A 17,910-nucleotide genomic window follows, 5' to 3' on the forward strand; every position below is an offset into this window, starting at 1 on the left:
ATGACTACTATAGGCACATTTAATTAGGGACTACAACCATGAATTATCCCAGTTCACTTTTTAAAGCACTCAGGTTCCCCTAAAGATTGTACACGCTCTTCCCCACTAGTTCACGAAGAAAAAAGGTGAGACAGGACACCATTACACAAACACTACTCAATAACACTCATTCACCACTTAAGCACAAGGGAAGCCATGGCTCTGCAAAAGCTGTGTTTCTTAATAAGTGGCAATGGAGTCTATACCACAAGAGTAAGTATCTATGATTTGTAGTCGAGGTGTAAGTGCCTGGCTTGCGCGCTGGTGGAGTCAAGAAATGGGTAGCCCTTACCATTTGTATTCTATAGTAGTTGCTCAGGATTATCACCACTTATATACAGCTGCTAAGCATACAGCGGCTCAGCTGTGACTCTTAGTATGCAGGGTTTGAAGGGGAGGAAACACAGCACATACAGTGGTTCACAAGCCTTCTGGGTACTCAAGAGACATTGTATACTAGTAGAAGTCCATTACTACTTCATCTCTTCCGATTGGCCTACAATACACCTCTCATGTGCGCTTCCCCAGTCAATCGCCTTCTGGTTCCAATCAGGCCACAGATAGGTGAGTTCATGCTCCCAAATCTGAACAGAGCTGCACACTATCACGTCATGGGATGTAGTGTTTGCTGGCAGTCAAAATCTGTGTCCCTCACCTCTGTTCTCCTGTTTTCAGTTCTATAGGGGTTCACTGCTGTCACGAGACTCAGACCCTTCCACATTTGCAAGGGCAGGCCACACATTGGACTGTTGAGTGAGTGGAATTTTCAGGAGAAAAGATATTCACCGAATTATGTCCTTTCGTTAAACACTACATTTTTTGGTCTTATATAATCAAACAACGCTAACCAGCTAATATGCAAGACTTGGACACTGGTGCCACTTGGCTGACGTCTAGTGCGTTCGGTTAAACTTAATACTACAGGACTGAACCTCGGAGCAACATCTGTTTTGGGGTTTTTTTAGAAGACTGTAACTCGTTTGGGCGACAGGACTGTGCCTCCCGTCTGTGCATGGAAAGGGTCTAGTAACATTTTTGATGGACACTGCAATCTAATAACCATTAGTAATACACTGTCTTACATCTTATACAGGCTAAAAAATGTAATAGTCACAGCTCAGGAAAGAAAAGGGTCTGAATTTTTAGCTCCCCTTATACATTGGAGATAGATGGCAGCTCATTTTATGCAATATACAGAATACTGTACCGATAGTCTCCTCGTTTCCAAGCTGAAAAAGTTCTAGACTCTTAATCTCTATTCTCTCGCTCATATGGGACCTGTTCGCAAAACCCCTAAATCATTTTAGTCGCCCTCTCTGAACCTTTCTAGTGCTGGTATTCTCTTTTGAAGAGGAGGAGACCAATCTGACGGCATGTTTTCAAAGATTTGGGCGTACATGGATTTTATATAAGGGCAGGAAGATAGCTCTCGTCTTATTCTCTACCCCTTTTTAATGATTCTACATCCTGTTTGCTTTTTTGACTTGCCGCTGCAAGACTGCGTGGAGCAATCTTCGCAGAACTAATCCATGGACGACTTCCAAGATCTGAATCTTTTTCCTGATCCGTTGTAGCTTAATTAGCTCCCATTGTAATTGTCATGTATACGTTGGGGGTTATTTTTCCCAATGTGCACTTACTTTACGTTTGTCCACATTAAATTTCATTTGGCCATTTTGTTGCCTCCAATCACTTAGTTTTGTGAGATCTTTTTGAAAGTTCTTCAAAGTCTGCTTTGGGATGGTGGTATACTTAACTAATCTTAGCAGTTTAGTATCATCTGCAAACCTTTGCCACCCTCAACTGTTTACCCCTTTTGACTGACTCTTGGGGAACAGCCAACTAGTTACCGCCCTGCTCCATTCTGAAAATTTACCATTTATTCTACCCTTTGTTCCCTGTCTTTTAACCAATTCTCAATTCCCCTCTTATCCATTGACAACTTAATTTAATAAGAGCCTTGGTGAGTGGAGCCTTTCGAAGGCTTTCCTGGAAATCAGTAAACTACGTCCACTGACGCCCCCTTTGTCCACATTTTTGTTGACCCCCTTCCAAAAAACTCTAATAGACCTGGTCTGACTTGTCCCTCGGAATCTACCCCCTCACCATTTGTTATTTGGGGCTTAGGTTGCATATATCATTCGCTTTACAGTCAACATTTTTCAAGGAACAGAACTACGCGTAACGAGGGTTGCTGTATAGTAGAGTGTTACTACAGTAGTCCAGGGCTGAGTGCAACGTCCACCAGTACTGCATGCAGAACAGTAAGTAACCAGCCTGGGATAATGGCAGCTCTTACACAAATAATTGAGACTCTATGTCCCCAGAGTTCAACAATTGAGAATAACCCAGTACTCGTGGGTAGAGTATAGGTGAGTTTTTTGCTGTGATGTATTTGAGTACTGCTTGGTAGCGGCAGGGCTGCTAATCCCTCAAAACGGCCCCTTAATGTTATCATGAGTAATTGGTGTGGTGCTGGCTTTACTCAGGTGCTGAGTAATATTGTCTCCAGGGTTTTCCCTAGTGATATACTCAGGTACGCATGATCCATGAACTGATCCCTCACTGTGGTACCTAGTACTGGTTTAGTAACTGGCGAGGAAGATAACTGCAGGGTGTTGTCCGTTTGAAACCCACGTGCTGTGTAGATGCATGTAGATTCCTCCCCCGTGAAAGTAACAGCACTGATGGTACGCTGAGTAACCCTATAGCACTGGTGACATTGTAACACTGATCAGACAGGGCATTTGTGCAATGATACTGGAAGTATTATATGAGTCTTTGAGAATCCTCCCCTGAGCATTACCCTAACAGTCGCCACCACTGCCCGTATAAGCATGGAGGAAACTCAGTTCTCAAAAAAACAGGAGTACTTCGTGCAACTTGAGACTAACTTTATTTGAGCATAAGCTATCGGGGGCTACACGCCCACTGTCATCAGAATGTAATGCAGTGGAAATACAGTAGGACGATATAGATATAATACCAGGACACGATACAGAGAGAAATTAGGGGGAAGGGATAGCTCAGTGGTTTTGAGCACTGGTGGCCTGCCTAAAACCCAGGGATTGTGAGTTTCAACCATTTGAGGGGGTCCATTTGGGGATTTAGTTGGGAATGGTCCTTCTTTGAGCATGAGGGTTTGGACTACTGATGACCTCCTGAGTCCAATTCCAACCCTGACAGTCTGTGATTTACATATGAAACAGGTGGGTGTTACGAACACACACTAAATGAGAGGTGAATCGGTTAAGGTGAGTTTATGACCTAAGCAGGAAGAGAGAAAAAACTTTTGGTAGTGATAATCAAAATGGTCCCATTTGCAAGCAGTTGGAGGACAAAAGTTGTGAGGAACAGTGGGGCCGAGGGGAATAAGTTCTCAGTAACGTACTGCAGGGGATTGCCAGTGGTACTATAGAGTTCTAAAATGACAAAGCATAGAGCTTGTCTCCTCCCAGGGCCTAGCACCCCATACTGCTACTCGAAGCACTGAGTAACGTTACTCCAGGAACAAATCCAATGATACCAGACGTGGTGAATGGGGATCTCCCTCACCCACATAACCCTGAAGGTTTACCTGAGGAGTACCAGCACAGAGCACCTGAAGAAATGTTTACTCCAGCTTGGTCCCATGACACTGACCCCCCCTCTCCCTTCTCCTCCCCGCAGTCCGAACGCCAGAGCGACTATCCCTGTGTGTCTACGTGATGCCGAGAGGACTCTTCGCTGGCGGTGGCTTTCTCCAGCCCGTTGGTGGTGAGTAACATGAGCCAGGGTGGAAGAGTTGCAGTGCTAACTCGGGCTTACGAGGTCCTCCTCCGGCAGGTGACTCCAGGATCCTGCGACCTGCTGCTTCTTCGCAGACATAGAGGCCCACTGGCAGTGAAAGTTGACGCACACCTGACGGAGAAACTGCGCCTGGCCTATGTGGATCCTCCCAACACCATGGGTTCTCGCCCACTTTGGGGAGGGAAATGGAGGTCTAGTTGGGTTAGAGTGGGAAGGTGACGGGCCTGGGAACCACAGGACTCCCTGGGTTCCTAGGAGGCGGAGTGAGGTCTACTGGCTAGAACTTCCTTAGACCACACCTCCACCCTAAGCTGTGCGACCTGAGCGTGCCCGCCTCGGGCGCCTCAATGAGCACTGGCCCGCAGCACACCTTCCGGGTGCACTGGGCCGGGCGGTGCAGTCCGGCAGAAGGAGTGTGTTCTCTCAAAGGTAACGCAGAACACCCTCGCAACCACCGCAACACCCTGAAAATCCTCCCCCACCGCCTGACACTCTAATTGGCCGTCTGACACGCAATCCTAGTATTGGTGTGCTTTAATGAGCTAATGATCATCACTCTTCTTGTCAATTTTTTTTATGTTTCCCTTCCGCTCTTAGGCAGCGCTGCGTAATGGCTGTCGTGGATGCCACAATGGGGAAGTACTATTGGCGAACTGCAGCAATGGTTTGGTCATTCAGCTGTTCAGCGCTGAAATACCATATAGCATTTGGTGCATCCCTGATGCCCGTCAAGTATGGAGGGTGCAAGGCTAAGATGGTGAGAGACTCACAAGTGAGAGACCCTGTCGACGCACCAGTCTACCTAATCCCTCATAGTTTCACCACCCAGCCTATACAACGTAGGCACCTGCGCTTATCGCTTAGAGAGATACCAAATCTATCTTCAAGGAGTAAAGAGAGCGCGAAGTCGTCCGCAGACCATACTCTCCACTTTCCATGACCCCTAGTGAAATGAAAGCATCTCTACACAGACCGTTCGCGCAAATGGATTATGTCCAAATGGTGGATAAACCACCGTTTACGCCATTTGTGTGCTGTCAAAGTGAGTTTTCTACGAACACACCAGTCTAACCTCTGTCCGAGCCCTGCTTTCTCTGTCCTAGTACTTTCAACGTATCTGCATGCAGCCCTGTTTTCCCAGACCTGAAACGAGAGCAGAAGTAGCAGAATATTATAATATCTCCCTGAACAACAGCCTGCTCACGAGACATCAGATCTAGCATAATGATTGAGAGTCATGGTAATGATATTACACCGGCTGCCCATCTGTACGACATGGCTAACGGTCGTCTACTACAAGTGTAACGCCTCTCGGCTCCACTCAGATCGCGACCTAGAGTGCCAGAATTCCCGCGAAGTGAAATAATTCCACGAGGAGGCATGTACAATTGCAGGGGACTGGACGCAGAAGTGCCAGCCAACGTATGAAGTATGAGCTCATGACTGGGCCTATGATGCGATTGCTTGTACACTGGCACACTTGAAGAAAGCGAAATGTTCAAAGCAACCTCCCTTCACTCAATTTCTATCCAACTCTCCCACCATCACTTCTCTTATCCTCACACAATTGCATGGATTAACTGTGTGTGAGGACTTGGCACTTGTTCCAGTATTATATATTTGGCCACAACTGAGGAGGGAAGCCATTGAAGGACGTGAGATGGCAGGCAACTGTAATCTATGGGATCACAGTGCCGATGGGGTGAGAGGGATTTCCCACTACCTCAGATGACAGCACTCAGGTGTTTGGGGCGTAATGCCAGAACACACACACAGACGGATCTGAGCTCTTAAACAGGGCCAACAAAGGAAAGGTGCAACTATCACGCAGTGGAAATGGAACAGAGGCCCAGGTGAGTGACGATACTCCTCTAGAATTATAAGAGGTACGAGGTAAGTAGACTTCTCTACTAGAGGCTGCTGAGCATTAGGGTCACGGCACCCAAGCCGCAACTTACTCCACCCCTACTCTTCAGAACTCATGCAATCCGTGTACCGGGTGCCATTGACACATCATGCACAAACTACCTAAGCCTATGTGAGGGAGTGGGGGAACAGCAGAGCCTTTAAAAGGCCCTCCACTACACTTAGGACACCTGGGGCCCCACCTGCCAGTGGCTAGCACTCCCCCTCCAACTGGCACTGCCAAGGTAGCCTCAAAACAGAAGTCCTGCTGGGTCTCCTTAACAGATGTGCAAGAATATAGGAGGAAGATCCAGATTCCTGCACTTTCTGCTTGTCCACCGTGCAATCACAGACTGCCAGGAGCTGGAAACTCTAGCCCCATAGCGGAGTCATCTATTCGTAATAATATTAACTAACATTAAAAACATCTGGTAGCATTTCTTTTCCCATACCACCCATTAGTCAGAAAAATCATAGAAATTTTATGGTGACAGAACTACAAAAGCACTTACGCGTTTCATTCAGCCCAGCACCGACAGGACCTTTCAAGCCAACAATCTCCAGAACAGCGCTTGCCCCAGCAGGTGTCACTGTCGGGCCAAGCACAGAACAGAATAATAAAGCAACATGAGATGTGGTTTTAATATTTTAATGTTTAGTTTGTAACACTGAGAAATTAGAAAAGGCGGGCAAGCCCTTTTTCACAACTTGTATCTCTCTCTCTTCCAGATCCGCACTGGGTGAGCCAAACTCTACCCTGCATTATAAGATGGATGTACACGCTTTCATAGTTATCTCATGCAGGAAAAACAGAAAACAAACCCACCAGCTACTATTTAAGTCAGATACATAATTACTGAGAGCCGCCAAGTGTTACGATCTATTGGCGAGAAACGAATGTCACAACCCGCCCTAACCTCCCAGCGCTCACATTCTAACACTCATCCTTTAGTGTGGTCCTTAATTCAAACAGGAGGTCCGTATGCGGATCTTTGAAAGGGGCAACGCATCGTATCTTAATCTCGAGAGCTACAAGAGCTAGTTCTAGATACTATGTATTGACTACCTACACACGAGAGATTAAAATGTGCACAGAATATAGATGAGCCCTAGTTAGTAGACCACACGAACAAATATGTTGATTGCGAGATTTCCCTCTTTCGCGTGGACAAGCACACTGGGGTTATCGTCACCCAGTCTACACAGCGCAGTGGCAAGAGTAGGAGAAGCAAAGGAAATCACAAGGGTTTAAATTGCGCAGTTAGGAGATGGAGCGAGCCATCGAAACTGCTATGGGATTCCTACGCTGCTAGCTCGCAATAGACGACCGGTCTACCCACTAATCTGCCTACACTCACATAGCACACATCCTCCATGCGCCTGCGCACCAGTGTGACTCTCGTCTGATGGTGCGTATAAATGTCCAATTAGTTCGCAGAATCGCGCTCAAATCTCTCATACCGTCATCCAAAAGACCAACTACTCACGGTGTAGAGAGGTGAGAGGAGCGCAATAAGAGTAGGCGGAGACAGGGACTGTATTAAGCGTGCGATAGGATCTTTGAAGTTAGAGCGAGGTATGATGTAGAATGAGGCCTATCTCTATGAGGCATGTAGTATGCTGTGCAATAGTGCACCATATTTGCTATAACTCTGTACAGCATTGCTCGAAGAGCGCGATATCTCTCCCTGCTTAACTACTTCACAGTATGCGACTGCACTTTATATACTACCCAAGGTTGAAATCCACACGCGTGACCCCCTATATCGTCGTCTGCCCTTTGGGAGACATATGCTGCTCCCTGGACTTCATCACTGGCATCCACGTGGCAAAAGCTGCACACCAGAAACAGTATCTCTTGGTATGATGGAGAACAGCTATCGCCAACAGTCTGCGAATAGAGAGAAAGTTGCCAGATCAGCGACGTGCACCAGAAACGTGCGTATGGTACTCAGCACTGCCCCGGCCACTTTTCAATTATTAAAGGGAGTTCGACGATGGCTGCAGTAAGCAAGATGTCTAGAGTTTAAGGTGAACCACCAGATTACTAACTATATAGACAGCAGGAAGAGCCACACGCTATGGTACTAGTCTGTAATCCGGGCAGAGCGAGACTTGAGAGCATGTAAAAGAGGAGTAGAGCACACGTAGAAGGATTGGACACTAGGGAGATCCACTTGGCTATAGTGCAGCAGGAGGTCTGGTAGATACGAACTTATAAGGAGTGCAGAAGTGTCGAATTAATGCACCAAATGATTCAAGTTGGACTATGTGGTGTATCAGTGAGTATAGATCTGAAGAAGAGCAGAAACTAGAGGAGAAGTACAATGATCTTAAGATAGAAGGAAGTGAGAACTAAAAGAAGTGAGCTACTTGATACGCTCGACAGAGAGGGAGTACGAGGAATAATGGCCACCAGCTGCTGAGGAAACATCTCGGCGTATGCAATACATGACGACACAGCGCGGAGATGTGCGCGTCAAGCATATGCGCCAGCCACAGAGAGAGGGCTTCAGTCTTGGGAATGTCTCTTTCAGGTATGGATTAAATGTCTTAAAATATTGTATTGAGAGAAGGGAACTTCTCTGAGTTACTGTAGGTGACAGCAGGTGATGGAAGCATGTATGAGAAAGAGTAGAGGGTAGGATAGTTCAAGAACTAGACATGTAGCAGAGCTGGGAATAAGAGGAGAGCATTGAGCATCATCAACCTGCAGCAAACAGGGTACAGAAGTTGGTCGATTGGTGAGAGCGATTGCATGAGACAGAAGCACACTTCATCACACACCAGCTGCGAGGACATCACTCGTCTCTAGTCACTCACCTCCATAAGGTCACTGACTTGCCTACAAGAAGCTGCCAGCGATTGATGCATCTACTGCATTTGTGCACAAATTCCAGCCAGAATCGCTGACTGCGTAACACTCTGTGCGCAGTCTCGAGGGGAAGTCAGCTCCATGACCGGACTTATCTCGTGTACTTTTTCCTAGCCACTGGCGCGTAAATATTGGCACGATCAGACGGCTGAATCTGAACCTTACGACAGTAGATGTGGCAGAGACACGACTCTGGAGAAGGTACCGCATGACACTCACACCGCACCCGCAGAGCGAACGCCGCACACGACTCTCTCGTATGTATCCCACCCGACACACCACCTCAATGAAAAGCCACCCTTTGAAATAAAGCTATTTTGTATCAAGCAGGGCTTCCAAATCGCCAACACCATGGAGCGCGCGAGCAGGAAGCACCCGACACGATCATCTACGATATCAGAGCCTGCCCTGCACCACTCACACTCATGGCTTTTTTCAGATTTTAGCCACAGAATGAACGAGTGTTTGTATCTCTTTCCAGGGTTCGCACCGGGTAGAGGAGTGCTGAAGGTGCGGAGCAGCTCTTTGCAACTAAGATATACCTCCTGACTGCGTCCCATAGGAAAATGACATGAGCTCAGAAGCTACTTGGCGGATGTGAGACCACTAGATGGAAGCATCTAACACTGTGAGAATCATGTTGTATGTGCGGAGTCACGTTCTTTCTCTACCATATCTACACCTCATTGCGAACTTTCTCTGTGTATGTGAATGTAATCGTATAAGCACTTCTCACACCACATACGCTGTTAGCGCGTCTCTTAAACCACACCAATGCTCATCTCTGCAAGCGAGAGCGAGCACGCAGGAGCCACCCGCACGGGCAGCGGGGAAGAGAGCAGAAAGTGAGAGGAGGGAGATGGAGAGAATAGTAAGCACCAGGAAGAAGGAGGAGTAAGAGGCAGAGGATTGAAATTCGAGAGGCAGGTATGCACATCTGAGAGGATATGATATTGGAGATGCCCCTCTATGCCATTGCAACCCCCTTGACTCTGCTGCTCCTCACGCCACACCGACAGTGATCATCTCAAGAAGAACCAGACCATCTCCTAACCCATTGCGACCACAATTATGATGAACCTCCACAATTCCCAATGACATCCGCCTCCTGCCCCTGTCGGTGAGAGGGGGAAGACCTGCCTTCTGGAGCATGTTATCACTCAAATAGCCCCTCCCTGGAGTTGCCGCACTACTAGAGCTGGCGGCTCTGTTCTCAGCCTGACCGTAGTGGAGAACGCCCTCCAGGGGGGTTTTATCAGGCCTGAATTGGGGCTGGGATGGAGGCTGAGCACTCTCGCCCCCTTCCCTCCCCTCGCTCGCAACAATAAGTATTAAACATGGAGACTACCCGTGGGAAAATACCAAAAACGAGTAAACCTGGAAACATGTGAATTGTTACGTTACAGCTGGGTGTCTCAAACCTCACCACCGACAATGAACAGACCAAAGCGCGCCTGATTCCAATACACAGTTTTGCACGGCCCAGGCTGTACTACAAAGCTCCGTGCTGACGTGTGATTTGTCTTCCCCGCTGGTGCCGCACTGTGAGCCTTTGTTTTGCCAATTTGGAAGCCCTGCTTTGAACCACAAATAGCTTTTCAAAAGTTATTTCTTCCTTAAGGGGTTTGTGATAGCATACATCCCTGCCCACTGGCCCTGCCAGGGGCCACTCTCTACTCCTGACGCGTCGAGTCAATCCCGCGCCATCCAATATCCGCGGCTGCCACCCGATACTGAGTGGCAGCTAGTGCCCTGGGAGCCCCTACCCGACCCCAGTCCCCATTACTCACGTGCGTGCATAACACTATCAACCCACGATGACTATCTGCAAACCTGCACGCGGCAGTTAGTCTGAGCACTCGGACAAGCAGTGCGCGAGCGACTGTCTCCAGGCGTATCTGGCCTGGATTCCAGTGCTGCCAATGCCAATCCCAATACGCACTGCCGGTGCACTTCCCGACCAGTCCTTCTTATGGAAGACCAATGAATACTTAATAACCAGAATCTTCCCAGCTGGGTGTACAGATCAGCAGATGGCTCCAATTGAAAATGTTAATGAAACTGTGACCCTGATTTGACTCAGGTTGATGAGATTAATGCCAATAAAACTATGCAGCCTGATAGGCAGTGCATGTTCTTAAAACATTTCTCTCTTGACCCGCATGTCCTACCCCATAATTCCTATAGCCACCACAGCAGCGCTACTTGGCGCAGCTCCTTCTCCCTCCAGAATGCCCTACAATATTTACATTTAACTAAAGAGAAAAAAATCAAACTGAAAATAGTTTTCCGTGGGCTGGGGAAGTGCCGAGATACGGCTCACATCCTGTGAGCGGTTTGGAATGAGCGATCGGACGAATCTTCTCAGCAGCGAGGCTGCGACATAATCCATCGCCCAGCCTGCCCCAACTCGACTGTCATGCGTCTAGCTGGTATTGACGCTGAGTGCATCCCCTCATCTTAGTACTCTCATCATTAAATATAAGACAATTTCACATTTGTGCTTTGCTTCAGAAAAATACTAATAAAAACCAAAGCAATTTGAACCGATTTGTACATTAAGAACGTTTGCCCGGCTGCTACACATTCAATATAGCTATGCCTCACTCCTGAGCCCTGCGCAGACTCTACCACCGGTCACATCGGCGCGATCCCCCTCCCAAGCTCTGCTGCGTGTCCTAATGTAACCTTCCCTAGATCTCAACTTCACACAGCCACTCGTCTACCGCGTTCCCCTCAATGATGGGAAGGCCAAGCCTTCCTGCCAATGCCTCCTCAAAGATAAGCCACGTGCAAGAAGGGTCACCGTGGCTAGAACCAGCCAGACCCAGACAGTATATAATCCAAGAGTTCCATTATAGGCACTAAAGTGTTCGCGACCTTCTACTATATGTTCTATCTGACCTGGCACTCCCCCCTCGCATTTGAATCCACATTATGGAAGTGTGCAGTCCGCCGGCTCTCACGACACTCCTAGAGTGTCTGTAGGTGCTACCCTCTGCGGCACTATCTTTCGTATATTTATGGCACTGCTATCTAGCCTAGTCACTCAACAAGTTCGGTGCGTCGTCAGGCCAGTTTGCCCGCTCGGTACCACGTCGTTCTGCCACACATGCCCACGTTCCCAGCGGAGCAAGGATATTGCTCCCCAAGATGGGCACACAGTTACCGAACCATTAGCTCCCGTGCTAGTGGGCCCCTTGCCACACAGCCCAGCCAACTCCATACCATGCCTGAGTAGACCGCAGTCCTCTAACACACTTGCCTAGCCTCACTTAGCCGCAGGAGACCCCTGCACATCCCATCCGCGCCCTCCCACGACATTACTCTACATTCAAAATGTTGCAATATCAAAACTACAATGTTCATGACATACGTAACGCTATGGCCAATGCCCCTTACCCTTATGACAATCCAAGACGCAGCCGGGTCCTAGCTAGTCATAGCACCCAGCACACTTTCAAACCTATATGCAGGGATGCACTAACAGTCTGGTAGATCAGTAAATGATCTGCTTTCCAATCCAACTCGCGCGCGTACATCCGATAAATCTGGATCCCTGCAGCGTGCCACTTCGAGAGTAGATTTGCCCATGTAAACTGACTCGGCGCGCATCGCAGCTTTGCCCATCATGCAGAACAACTTGCCAGCGCGCGCGGTGGAGCGCGCAGCGCCCACCTATATATGAGCTAGTACTACAGCCTCAGAGCCCAATCTTAGTGGTCAAACTGCGCGCCATTTCCAGTACCATGTATGAATACATGATCCGGTGTCCGCATCTCTCACGCCTTGAACACCCAGAGCAGACCTCCCACATTCCATTTCAGCTCTCACACGCAGCTTCTGCTCACACAGTCCTCTCTTAACCCGCTCATACCTGCACCATCACCTGCTAGTTCCACTTCAACAAAAGGAAAAATCTGAACAATCAAACAAGTCCCCAGGGTATAGATAAATTATTGTGTTTGATATTCTGGCACCTTAAACTCTGAGGCTGTCATGTGTGCCTGGTATGACCCACCTCAACATGCCAATGAAAATCTTCCTCGATAGTTCCGGCACGGTTGCACCCATTAATGAACCATAATATTTACGCTCTATAAATGATAAGCCTCCTGCGAGCTATCTATGCGCCATATGCCCTCTACCCGACGCAGGGACCCCCCGCTAGCCCAGTATCACAGTAACAGCATCGCCACTCTTATAATGCTGGGACCCCTTTGGGTCGACGAGTTTGCGTGTTTCAACTCTTAGATGCTACTACCAGAACCCTGGGGACCACCCCGCAGAGTCATATACCCAGTCCATTCTGTGCATCTTCGCACCCCACTAGATAACTGATCTGGTCTGCCGGTTGGTCCTCTCTCGTATCTGCTTTTTTCACATCCTCCACGAGAGCTACTAGCGAAAACGTTGCTCCGTAACATCACATCCCTCTTAGCATACTTGCAAAAAAGCCACCTGTAATCCTAGCCTCACAGCACACCTGCTGGAGCCCAAGGATCGCGAAAGAAGCAATACAAGGTATTAAGAAAAAACCCTTTGTTCAACCATCTCTCATGTTTAAAAAAAAAATTAATATAAAACCATACCTCATGTTGCTTTACAATTATCGTTTCTGTGCTTTGAGCCCGACAGTGACAAACCTGGGGCCAAGCTCAAGTCTTGAGATTCGTTGGCGCTTGAAAGGTCCTGTCAGCAGCAGCTGCAATTGAAACAGAATAGTTGTAGGTCACCCACAAAACCATACAATTCTACTTGTTTTTGCCAAATGGTGTATGGAAAAGAATGCTTAAGATGTTCTTATGTTATAATATTTATTACAAATACATACTCTCACCCCTAAGGGTCTAGAGCCAGCTCCCTGGGGCATCTGGATGCACGTGGACCAAGCAGAAAGTCAGGGAATCATAATTCCTGCACTAATCTTGCACATCTGTAAAGGAGACCCCAGCAAGAACTTCTGGTGTTTGAGCTCCTTGAGTGCCAGTTGGAGGGGGAAGTGCAGCACGCCAGTGGGCCAGGTGTCCCTAGTAGGGAGGGCTTTAATAAAGGCTCCTGCCTTCTCCCCCACTCCTTCACATCAGGCCTATAGCGCACGTGGTCACTTGGCAGCAAGGAAATGCTGCATTCTTGCAAGAGTGGTGGAGTAGTTGCCGCTTGGAGTGCATGACATCAGCACCTCAATGAGTTTCTACCTGTCTCTATAATTCTGAAGATGGTCTACTCACCCTGGGCCTCTGTTCTAGTTTCCACTCGTCGGAATTACGTGGTGCGACCGTCCTTTGTGGCCCCCTCTTATACAGAGCTCATTCCCTGTGGTGTAAGTTCTGGCTATTGTAACCACTGAAGACTGTCCCATCTGAAAGAGAACTCCTCCCATCAGGCATGTCCCATGTGTCATACCTCTGGCCCATCTCACATCCTCCAATGAAGCTTCTCTCTTGCAAAAGAAAGAAACATCCACCTTTTCCACACACAGTTAATCCATATGCAATGGTGAGGAAAGAGAAGTGAGTGGTGGCGAGAGTTTGGCAAGAAACTTTTGAAGGTGAAGGGGGTTTTGAACATAAATTCCACTTTCTACAGCCTCCCACCATGTCACGACATCCCACTCGATGCCCATTTACATACCTCTTCTGGGCACCTCCTCTCCTTCCCTCCATGTAACAGCTCTTCCCAGCTTATTTTTCACTTCGATAATCTCTGGCACTCTTAGTAACACGAGGAGACCCGAAGAGGGTCACTGAGTGAGCCTGCTAAGTTCTCCCTACAGTGCAGCTGTATATCATTACCATACTTCACATTATCGGCAGATCGATGTCACAGCTGGTTGTTCAGAGAGATATTATTAATATCTGCTACTTCTGCTCTCGTTCAGGTCTGAGAAAAAGGGCTCATAGCCAATAACTTGAAGTACTAGAGACAGAGGAAGCAGGGTGACAATTAGAGGTGGAAATCCTAAGCATTTGCTAAACTATTTTATCCCAACCATTTGACAAGATCTAGTGCTCTATGGAGAAATATTCTATTTCATGGAAAGTGAAATGTTGCATTCGTTTCACTTTGAATAGGATTTTTTTTATTCTCTCTGCTAACAAACAAACAGACCGTTTTTTCCTGGTGAAATAGGATAGTATGGCACAGCTCTCATGTGAGTCTCCCATAACTTGACATACTTGAGGCATCAGGGAGCACCAATGCTATAGGTGGTATTCAGCTGAATGCCAAACCATTGCTGCAGTCGCAATTATCCATTGGTCTTCCAAGCAAGCCAGCTGGCCAAGGAGCAAAGAGAATTAAAAAAAAGTGACAAGAGAGTTGATGACATTTGCTCATTAAAAACACACAAGTATACTAGGATGCTATAACGCAGAGATACCAGTATCTGTATATTGAAAATGAGCTGCATTATCTCCAAATGTAATAAGGTGGAGCTAGAAATTCAGACTTTTGCAGCTGTGACTATTACATGTTTTTTAAGCTGTATATTAAGACAGTGTATTACTAATGGTATATTAGTACAGTGCCATCAAAAATGTTCTATGACCCTTTCCATTGCACAGAGGGGAGGCACAGTCCCTTGTCCCAACAGCTTACAGTCCTAAAAAAACCCAAAACATTTTGCTTCCACCCAGGTCAGCTCTGATATAAGTGTAACCAACGGCACTGACAGTCAGCCAAGTGGCACCAGTGTGCCAGTCTGCATTTAAGCTGGTTACAGTTGTTGATCCATTACCAATGGCAGTGTTTAACGAAAGGACATTATTCGAGTGGAATATCTTTTCTCCACTGAAACATTCCACTCCACTCAACAGTCCAAATGATGGCTGCCCCCCGCATTGAATGTGAAGGTCTGTCAGCAGCAATACTGAAAATACAGAACCAGGGTGGACTACGCGACACAAACACTACATTACCCCAGAGGAAATGAAGTTTCAGATTTGGGGAGCATGAAGCCACCTCGTCTTGTGGCCTATGACCAGAAGGCAGTGGGGGGAAGCACATGATGTATTTAGATGTGTAGTAGATGGCTTCTACTGAACATGACCTCTTGAGTAGCCAAAGGCACATTATGAATACCACTGTTTCTAGCCCCTGTTTTCTCCCCTTGCAAACCCTGCATACTTAGAGTCACAGCTGAGCCCCTTAATGTTAACACTTAGGGTGGAACTCCTAGGCCTCTTGAAACCCAATGGTTAAAGCATCCGTCACATTGACTTCCACGGCGGCCAGGACTGGCACCTCAATTATATCTGTTGACAGCCACTTTATTGAGACACCAGCTTTTGCAGAGCATGGCTTCCTGTGCTATAGATATGTATTGGAGTGAGTGTTGTGGTCTGTGTCCTGTCTCACCTTTTTCTTGTGAAATAGGAAGGTAGTCTTTGGAACTGAACTATACTAGTATAGTCTGTCTTTTTTATCCTTAATAAAAGTGATTTCAATCTCCCCCATTCCTGTTTCACATAATGGTTAAAGTGGAGCAGAGTGTGGTCGCGAGAAACCACGATGAATAATAAAATTAGGGTGAAATCCAGGCCCAGAATGCTATAATGGAAGTTGTGCCATTGATGTGATAAGGGCCAATGCTGGGTTGAAAAGATGGTTCTTTGTTCTTTCAAGGGTTGGGTGAAAAGACTAGGCTTATAACCGTCCATCACCCACACCGCAGCTCTGGCTGTGTGCCGCCTCGTACCGACCCAGCACGCCCGTCCCCCATCCCAGCTCTGCCATGCCCTGCAGTCCGCCGACCCACAGCCCACTGCTAGTCCACGCCCAGCTACTCCTAATCGCCTGTTGTTACGCTCCTCACTTCGTGAACACAGGCCCACAGCCTCCCCGCCCCTCCCATTCACTGTCCCCCAGCTCTGCCGGTGCCCCTCCTCACCCGCAGCCCTGCTAGTCTAGCCCTGCCCGCCCTGCCCCCCCTGCCCTGCCGGTGCCTCTCACCCCGACCCGCAGCCCCCACTAGCCCAGCCCCCGGCTGCCGGCCCACTCCCTGAACAGAAGGAATTTGCTCTGACATCACCCCTCTCTGGGGTGGGGCCCCAGCTGTTACACCGAATTCCTCGCACTCAGTGCTTCGTTGGGCTGCTGCACCCCAGCGGAAGCCGCGACATCCGCCGCTCGCCCCGGTTGCTTCACGGTCTTCGTGGGAACGGTGACACTCCGACACACAACTGGAGCCACCGCAGGGGTTACAACATCCCGGGCGTTTCTTGGCACATCAAGCTTTGAGCGATGTGGGGCAGCACCTAGCCAGCCCCACCTGGGGCTCCTCCCCCTCCACTCCCTGGCCCCACGGTGCCAGGAACCCCAGGCTGGGAGCCAGGTTCAGTTGGGAGACACTTCACCGCCTCCTCCCAAATTCCTGACTGGGTGGGGGGGGAGCCCAGGGCTGGGCTTGCCGGAGATGTGGGTGGGGAGTGAGGGGCACAGGCAGGGCTGGCCTAATGGGGGCTGTGGGTGGGGAGTGAGGGGCACCAGCAGGGCTGGTGGGGGAGGCCCCGTGTCCCATTCTCTGCCCCCCTGAGCCAGGCAGGCCCCCACCCTTGGGCTGGTTCTGAGCCAGCCTCCCCGCAGGGGGAGAATCCCTGGGCTCTGTGGGGCAGGTTGGGCTGGTTTTGTCTGTTTCAGCATTGGCTTGACTAGGGCCCCAAATCCCCTGTCCCTGGCACAATTAACATCTCTGGGGCTCAGGAGGGGAGGGGCAGGCTCAGGGGTTCTGGGAGAAAGAGATACCCCAGTGCCCAGCCCAAGCCCATCAATTTGCCCCCAGCTGAGACAACCCCCCCTCCCCCAGCTTCACTCTCTTCCCAGGGCCTGTCCTGATGCAGCCCCATCAGCTCCTGGGGTTAGCCTGGGTTCTGTCCCTGCCCTGGGAGGGGAGGGAAGTCCAGTGGTTAGAGCAGGGGGCCTGGCAACCCGGATTCCTGGGTTCTCTCCCAGCTCTGTCCTGGCAATGTGGAGAATGGTTGCTGGAGGCTGTTCAGTGGCGCAGCAGGTTGGGGGGAGCAGGAGACGTTGCTTGAGTGACATGGTTACAGGGAAGCTGAGGGCGGTGGGGGGCCCCACTCAGCAGGGGACAGGGGGACTCCCACAGCGCAGGCCCTGCGGAGCAGAGGGCAGGGGATGGAGCTGCTGAGAGACAGTGAGGGAGTGGAGTGGATGGAGCGAGGGGGGCGCATGGGGCTAGATTAGCTGGGGTGTCCATGGGGAGATAGATGGGGTGGATGGGGACAGATCGATTGAGGGGTGTGCAAGGGGTCAGGGAGGTGGGGCAGGGGAAGAGGTGTCTC

The 17,910-nt window shown here is 49.0% G+C and overlaps 1 protein-coding gene across 3 annotated transcripts in view; it reads left to right on the plus strand.

Annotated features, from left to right (window-relative positions):
* RABGGTA (Rab geranylgeranyltransferase subunit alpha) overlaps nucleotides 1-17,910 on the plus strand; it is a 33,903-nt gene that overhangs the window by 12,586 nt on the left and 3,407 nt on the right. The gene's annotated exons all lie outside the window — the stretch shown is intronic.

This window comes from Chelonoidis abingdonii, unplaced genomic scaffold, assembly GCF_003597395.2.
Source record: "Chelonoidis abingdonii isolate Lonesome George unplaced genomic scaffold, CheloAbing_2.0 scaffold0004, whole genome shotgun sequence".
NCBI lineage: Eukaryota > Metazoa > Chordata > Testudines > Testudinidae > Chelonoidis > Chelonoidis abingdonii.